Source organism: Hibiscus syriacus, unplaced genomic scaffold, assembly GCF_006381635.1.
Source record: "Hibiscus syriacus cultivar Baekdansim isolate YM2019G1 unplaced genomic scaffold, ASM638163v2 tig00111989_pilon, whole genome shotgun sequence".
NCBI lineage: Eukaryota > Viridiplantae > Streptophyta > Magnoliopsida > Malvales > Malvaceae > Hibiscus > Hibiscus syriacus.
This window is the reverse complement of record NW_024063230.1, coordinates 203,684-211,570: the sequence shown is the minus strand read 5'-3', so window position 1 is coordinate 211,570 and position 7,887 is coordinate 203,684.

Here is a 7,887-nt window from a genome sequence, read left to right as displayed (position 1 = left end):
CGAAAAATTATCGAACCCACAAAAATCTCCAATATCACTGAAAATCCACTTCAAGCAATAACTCCAATTGAATTAATGAAAAAAAAATCACGATCCTCACTTGCTTCTATAAGTTAAAACCAACTCATACATGCAATGAAATGCAATCCCCACCCCTATTTTATAAAAGTCGATGCACCAATTATTGGTCTAATTATTTTTGGCCCCTGTAGTTGAAGACCCCAAGCAGATGCATTATTGGTATGGTCGGGTGCAGAAGCATTATTGGTCTCAACGCATGCAGAACGAATCTCACGCTTTCGGCCCCCCATGCAGCAACAGAGATACAGAAGAAGAAGAAGACGCCGAGATTTCCTGGCCACCTCCACATGCAGCAGCAGTGGAAGATTCCCCATACATAACTGAAGAAACCGAGAAATCGGATGCCCTTATCACCCTATTAATTAAAGACGCCGAGCAATCCCCACCCAGCCATTATTGGTCTCAATGCATGTCTCTGCATGCCATAACGAATCTCATGTTCTTGGCCCCCCATGCAGCAGCAGTGATGCCAGAGGAAGAAGAAGACGCCGAGAATTCCCGGCCACCTCCATATGCAGCAACAACCCTATTTTAACTAAAGACGTCGTAATCCCCAAGGATTTGATACAAAATTTTAGCCTGAAGATGCCGAGAAATCCCGGGGTCTTTAAGCGTGTACTGTAGAAAATGCCTTAGATGGGGAAATAATGTTGGAACCACGTTATTGTGGGAAAAATTTCTTTCTGCATTATCCTGACTTTTTTCCCTCACTTGCCCATACATCAAGAAATGGAAAAAAAGTATATTTCCAATGAACAATTACTCTGAAAAGACAAAACCCTACCATCAAACAAGGATCAACCACCACGTGAAACACAACCAGATAATGATCACTCTGATGAACCACGCGGTGATCTCCAATTGGGCTCTTCCCTATTTCGTAGTACGGACATGTGTATACGTGTTTTCGACCTGTACGGATCCACATATATATATATATAGAGAGAGAGAGAACATTTGAATGGTGTCCAATATTTTCATGTAACCAACAAAATATATTAGCAACACCAACTCAATAAACAACGCCCCTACCCAAGTGAATAAACAAAAATGTATCAGCACCATATGATTGGTTCTTCATGCTGAGTTATGCCTAACTCAATAAGCAACGCCCCTACCCAAGTCATATTTATTGATGTATCAACAACACTCTTATACTCAATCTCCATTGTTGAGCGAGACACTAATTTCTACTTTTTGAAGCTCTAGACAACCAAGTTGCTTCCAACAAACACATTATGTCCAAAGATAGACTGTCGATCATCAAGAGACATACCAAGGAAGTCTTGGTCAAAGCAATGACAGCACGGACTGACCACATGCCCATTCTTACCACAAAGTTGACATTAAACACGAGGTCGACCTCTGTCATAGGACCTACCACCTAAAGTATAATTCTGAAGAGTGGGCTTGTACTGTTGCTTCTCATGATTTCAACAGAAAGCATGAGCTCCCTTACCTTGGAAAATATTTGCACTCATAAAAAGAGACTCAGTTTGTGCATCAAACCCCACAATCTGTTCCTCAGCATCAATAAGCATGGTGGAGATACTATCAATAAAAAGAAACTCACTCATGGAAGATATAACAACAAGAAGGGGTTGATACTCTCTTGGAAGCCCTTTGAGAATACTCGTAGCATGTTCAATAGGGGTGTGCAAAACCACCCGACCTGTCGACCCGACCTAAAAAAGGGTAATTTTCTAAAAATATTACCGGACCTGACATTTTTCGGGTCGGACCCGAGTCACAAAATCTAGTTTTTCCAGGTACCCGGTTAGTTTTTTTTTCAATATATATATATATATATATATATATAATTTATTTATATTATGGATTATTAGATTTTGTATTTCGAACTTTTAAATTTTATGTTATGATATTATAGTATGTAATTCGAAGTTTTGAACATTTAAATTTGTGTATATATTTTTTAAATTAATAATTTGAAAATGAAAAATAAAAATCCGGGTACCCGATTACTGGGGGTCCGAGAAATAATTTCGGGTACCCGACCGATCCAGGTACTCGGGTACCCGAACATCCTGGTCGGGACACGGGTCGGAAAGTTCGGGTGCATAAGTTTGGCACTCCCACAAGAATCATGGGCATCACATACCTCATTCGCTCGTGTAAGATACACTCGCATGCTATCGTCATTGTCGCAACCGTCTTTCGGTTGGGCCCGGGAATTGGGTTTCGACTTGAAAAATGTGGATTGGAGTCGCCACCGATCATTTATTTAAGAATAAATAGGTTGATCGGATACCTTATTTCTTACCTGATCTGCGTCTTTCCAAAGATGTATCGGGTTCGGGAGTCGGTTATAGTCAAGGAAGGGATAACACCCTTGAACTGCCCTTTCGGTACTGTGTAATTTCCAGTTGTCTTTAACTAAGAAAATTGTAGTTTAAATTAAATGGTAAAAATAACGATCCAAATTACTTACCTTTGATTGTTTTAAAGGTGTATCCTCACAAAAGTTGAAACGTGTTAAAAGGGACAAAACGAAAGGAAATAAAATAGAGAAAGAATAAGGAATTCAATATGATGATAATAAAGATAAAAAAAGAATAGAAATACAAGCAAAACTTAAAATAAAAAATAGTAATAAACTATATACAATCAATAAATAAAAGAGAAATAAAATGACATCAAGGAAATAAAAAAAACAAAATAAAAAAAAAAGCGAAAAATCATGTAAAAGAGAAAATCAAAGGAAAAGAATATATATATAAAAATAAAATAAAATACGCGCATATACAATATAATGTAAAAAAAATTATCAAATAAGAAATAACCAAGATGTATATAATAATAAACGCATGAAAATATTAAAAATATATATTTACAACACGATAAAATATTGTAGAGATATAACTGCATATATTAAAATAATAAAAATAATAATAATAATAAAGGAATAATAGTAAAAATATGTAGATAAATAAAAAATTACACCATTTTAATATAAAAAATAGTAATGAAACGTGGAAGGACCGAATTGAATGGAAAACAAAAGTGGGGATCAATTTTAGGAGAAATTAAGAATAATGGAACAATTAAGCAATGGGGGACCAATTGAAGTTTTCAAAACAGTAGGGTCAAAAAACGTATTTTACCCTTTATACATGCAAAACGCGCGGATCTCATGCTCTTTGGGTCGGATCTATGGACTGGATCGGGTTCAGTATATAACCCAATTTCCTCTTTTAATTTTCATTTCTCTCTTCAAAAAAAAAAACGAAGCCCCTTGTCACTCTCTCAATTTGCTCTGCCTTGTTCTTCAGAATTGAAGAACAAGCGTTGGGTTCTTGAAGAAACCAAATTCCGATCGTCGCGCGCCGCCTCGCCGCCGTCGTTGATCGGCGTCGGTCGCTGGTCATTGGCGACAAACCATAAAAAAACTTGTATTTTCCGAAAGCCCTCGACCCACTGATTTAAAAAATGTGTTTTGTTTCTGTAAAATGGCCTCAGGGGAGGCTAGATCTGAGATCAAAGTCTCGGTCCCTCCCCTAAAAGTTCATCGGCCAAAACGTTTTCTTTGGGGTTTTCAAGCACAAATAAACGACGAAATAACACATGCAAGCCAAGATCGAGCCACAAAGAGGTAAAAAAGGTACCTTTTCTTTATTTCCTTTTCGAAAGTTTTACAAAAGCTTGGATTTACTTCAGTTTCCTTGAGTATTTTGTGCGTGTAATCTTCGGTAAAATCTTGTATCTTCCCCCCTTATACAACCGTTTATGTGTTCTATTTATAGTACAAAAAATATACTAAGTTTAGCCTATTTGATTCCGAGTGAAACTCGGTTTCTTGTTGTTGACTAGCACACGACGTTGCATTGTGTTTCATGTGTTGGTGATGAGCGAAACGGCCGGCGGAGTCTTCGGTGTGGAAGAGTCCGTAGTGGAAACGGTGCTGGAACATGCATTCGACACTGGAACGAGTGGAGGTTGAAACCCTAAAGTGGGGTCTACTGTGAACCGTTGGATCTAGTCTAGATCCAACGACCATTAACGCTGGCGGCTGGAATGAGCTAGGGTTTGGAACAACCCTAATCTACTACACCAGGCTTGACCTACTGTTGGGCTTGGGTAGCTGACTTGGGCCATTGTTATTTTGTAACTTGTTTATTGGGCCTGTATTTAAATAAGAGAAATGAATGAATAGTTTTTATAATATAGTTTGTAATAATAAAAAACATATTATATAAAACTATATCAATGAACGAAATTCGATGTCTACAGTCATCCTTCTTGATAGACTAAAGCTTGTACTGCAAGCTCATCACAGCAATCGCATATCAATTTGCAAAGAACTGAAGTACTTTACTCCTAACATTTGCAGTCGTTTCAGCAACAATGAACTGAGGAAGCATGTGAGCACTGACCGTCGACAGCTACCAAGAAGCTAGGGCACTATCTTGTGCCACAAACTCCTCGTACTGCTCATTTGGAACCACAACACCCCCTTCACCAATGATCATTTCTGGAGGCGACAACATCATCCCAATCAACATTCGCTCAAGACGATGGTTCTTGACCGTGAGCATCACTTGTTGCTTTAACATAAGGAAATTCATCTCATCAAGAACCACATCCATCTTCTTGTTGGTGAATACTTTGGTGTTTCTTGAGGAAAATTCCGTTGATACAACAGTTGAGCCAAGATTCTAATCCATCGCGAAGCAAATTGACAGACAACAAAAGTGTTAAAAAACGATCCCTGGGATACCAGCGATTGATACCTAGCTAACAAACCCTAATCACTTAACAGTTTAACTAATTTTTAACCCAAGTGAAAATAGCAGCAAACTTAATTCACTCCAATACATTAGTATGACATTCAAATATTTAACCAAATCACTAACGCATGCAAAATCATCATTTTATATAATGGTTGATAAACATATAAAAATCTCAATTTAATTCTACCGTTATCTTTTTATGTGTTGAATATTTTAGTAGATAAATTTTCAGTTAAGATAGACTTTAATTATGAGTGAAATTAAAAAAAATAAAGTTTTTAGGGACTAGATTAAAAACCTTCAATACTTTTAGTATTTAATTCAAACCTTCAAATTTATTACTTAATTATGAAATTAAAATCAAAATATGTTTACTGTTGAAATTTTAGAATCATTTAAATTAAAATCAAATTTCAAGTGTACTCATAAGGGACATAACATGATACCCCAAAAGTTTTTTAATTTTTTTATATATAAATTTAATATAAAAATATTTAAAATAAATAAAATTAATATAAAAGAATATTGATATCCTTAAACATAAATTGACACCCACTATTCATTTTTATTCACTAAAAAATAAATTCTTCATACAATTTCTAAATTAAACACCCCAAAATAAATTTTCTAACTTCGCCCCTTTGTGTACTTTTAAAATCAAGGGACTAAAAACCAAAATCCATTTAAAACTCCAAATTCTATTAAACACTTTAAGTATCAATACAATACTTCCTTATGAATATCAACACTCAGGCTCTGGTATTCAAATTGCATTCATACATTATAATATTACGGGCTAAATTATAAAATTCTCAAACTCTAACGACAGAAACCAATTTCTATTATCATCAAACAATCTAATTATCTCCTAAAATAATGTTAAGTTAACATTGTTAACACATCAAACTCAAAATTAAACTTGCATGTTGAATTTGACATATAGATCGTATGGTTATTTTAAGCCATTTTCATATATGTTAAGTAATTACACTATTTTAGAAAGTTGTTTTTCTTATTTACCATATAAAATATGCTCATAAAACTATCATTTTATGCATTTTAAGTATTTTTTTTATTAATCTAGGATTATTATAAGTGGTAATATTTGTTTTTTTAAGCCATTTTCATATATGTTAAGTAATTACACTATTTTAGAAAGTTGTTTTTCTTATTTACCATATAAAATATGCTCATAAAACTATCATTTTATGCATTTTAAGTATTTGTTTTTATTAATCTAGGATTATTATAAGTGGTAATATTTGTTTTAAAGACTCTTAACCATCTGACGATTAATGTTTAAATATCTTGTAGTCGTTGGTGCTCGAACATAAAACCTCTAAAGATAACAATCATCCCTTTAATCATTGAAATAATTTGATTCATACAATAACTATACTATTTTAGAAGGTCATTACTATTATTTACTGTATTAGATATGCTCATAACATCCATAATACAAAAGCACTTCTTTTAACGTACTAAATTTTTTAATCATCTTGCACAAACTAACTTACCTCAGTAGTTAAAATAATTGTTGTTTTGATCTAGAGGTTAGGGTTCGAGTACCAACAATTATAGTAAGGTGATTGAACGTTTATTGTCTAATAATTAAAGAGTAATTAGAATAGATACTACTATGTAATCACTTTAGCTTAATTAAAAAAAATACTTTTTAATAATCCTCGATTCAAAAAATAATAATAGTCATCCTTGTAAACATACGAAACATGCATTACTAACATCAGACAACAAATCATGATGCTTAAGCATCAATATCTCAACAAACCAATATATTTAACAATCCATGAAAAAGTCAAAGTCCACTTATCACATCCGAAATATTAAATCATGATTAAATCCCAAAATAAGCTCACATTATCTTATCAAAAGGAGTTTATGAAATGATTTTTCATTTTGAACACTTGGCCTTAGTTGCTCATCTCACTTCTTCAATCTTCGTAAGCTATATTTGTCAACGATATTTATAAAACGAGAGTGACCTTACAAGAAAAGCTCAATGAATGTTCTAATTACTACAAGTGAAAACCACATCACAAAATATTGAAAATCATGTTAAATGTACCAATAAAACCATTGTTTTTAACATCACAAGGACATTTGTTTTAAACAAGGAAAAGAGAATTCGGATCAGTGACATAAAACCATGAAATTATGATTGCTGGTGAAAATTAAACAATGCAGTGATTATTGTGTTTGCTTTGAGATGCTTTCAGCATGAACAAAACATTCCAAGGATGCTCATGGGATCAGAAGCAAAGCAGCAGAGCAAAATATGTAGGTATATATTTTCATAATTTTATACACAGAAAACTGTTGGGACATGGATTGGAACCATGTTCTGTAGATGATCTGCAACAGTTAGAAAACCAGTTGGACCGAAGCTTATGAAGAATTAGGGAAAGAAATTAAGGTACATCCAAATTCATAAACCACTCCCTATATATATGTTCAAATTTTGGTTTCCGTGTGTGTATCGATACTAGCATCTAAAATCATAGCCTTTGTGTTAACCATCTCAAATTTGAAATATTGTTTTGTATAATAACATTTAAACAAAACAATTAAAAAGCACTACTTATGGTACAAACGAATTTATATACAAATCTTTTATTGTTTTACCTCTGATCATTTGTTGAGTAAATATAAATCTTTTTATAAAATCTAGTAATATAATATTACCGAAAGCATCTTAAAGACTCTATTTTAATGTGTTGCAGAATCAGGTATTTTTGGAGCATATGGACAAGTTAAAGGAAAAGGTGAACCATTTTGCATGCTTTTTTCTTTTTAAGTCATAAAAATGTATATGCTTCAAAGCTAAATCTGCATTGATTCGGGAGAGGCGCCTTGGGGAAGAAAATGCAAATCTGCGTGAAAAGGTATTTGATGTCTAATCTTGCTACATGATCATAAGAACTTGTTTTGGCCACATTTTTGTAACATTGTGGGATGCCACCACGAGAATCATCGGATGAGCTCCAAACTCACAACATGGAGCCGGAGGTCGAGACGGAACAGTGTATATGACCACCTG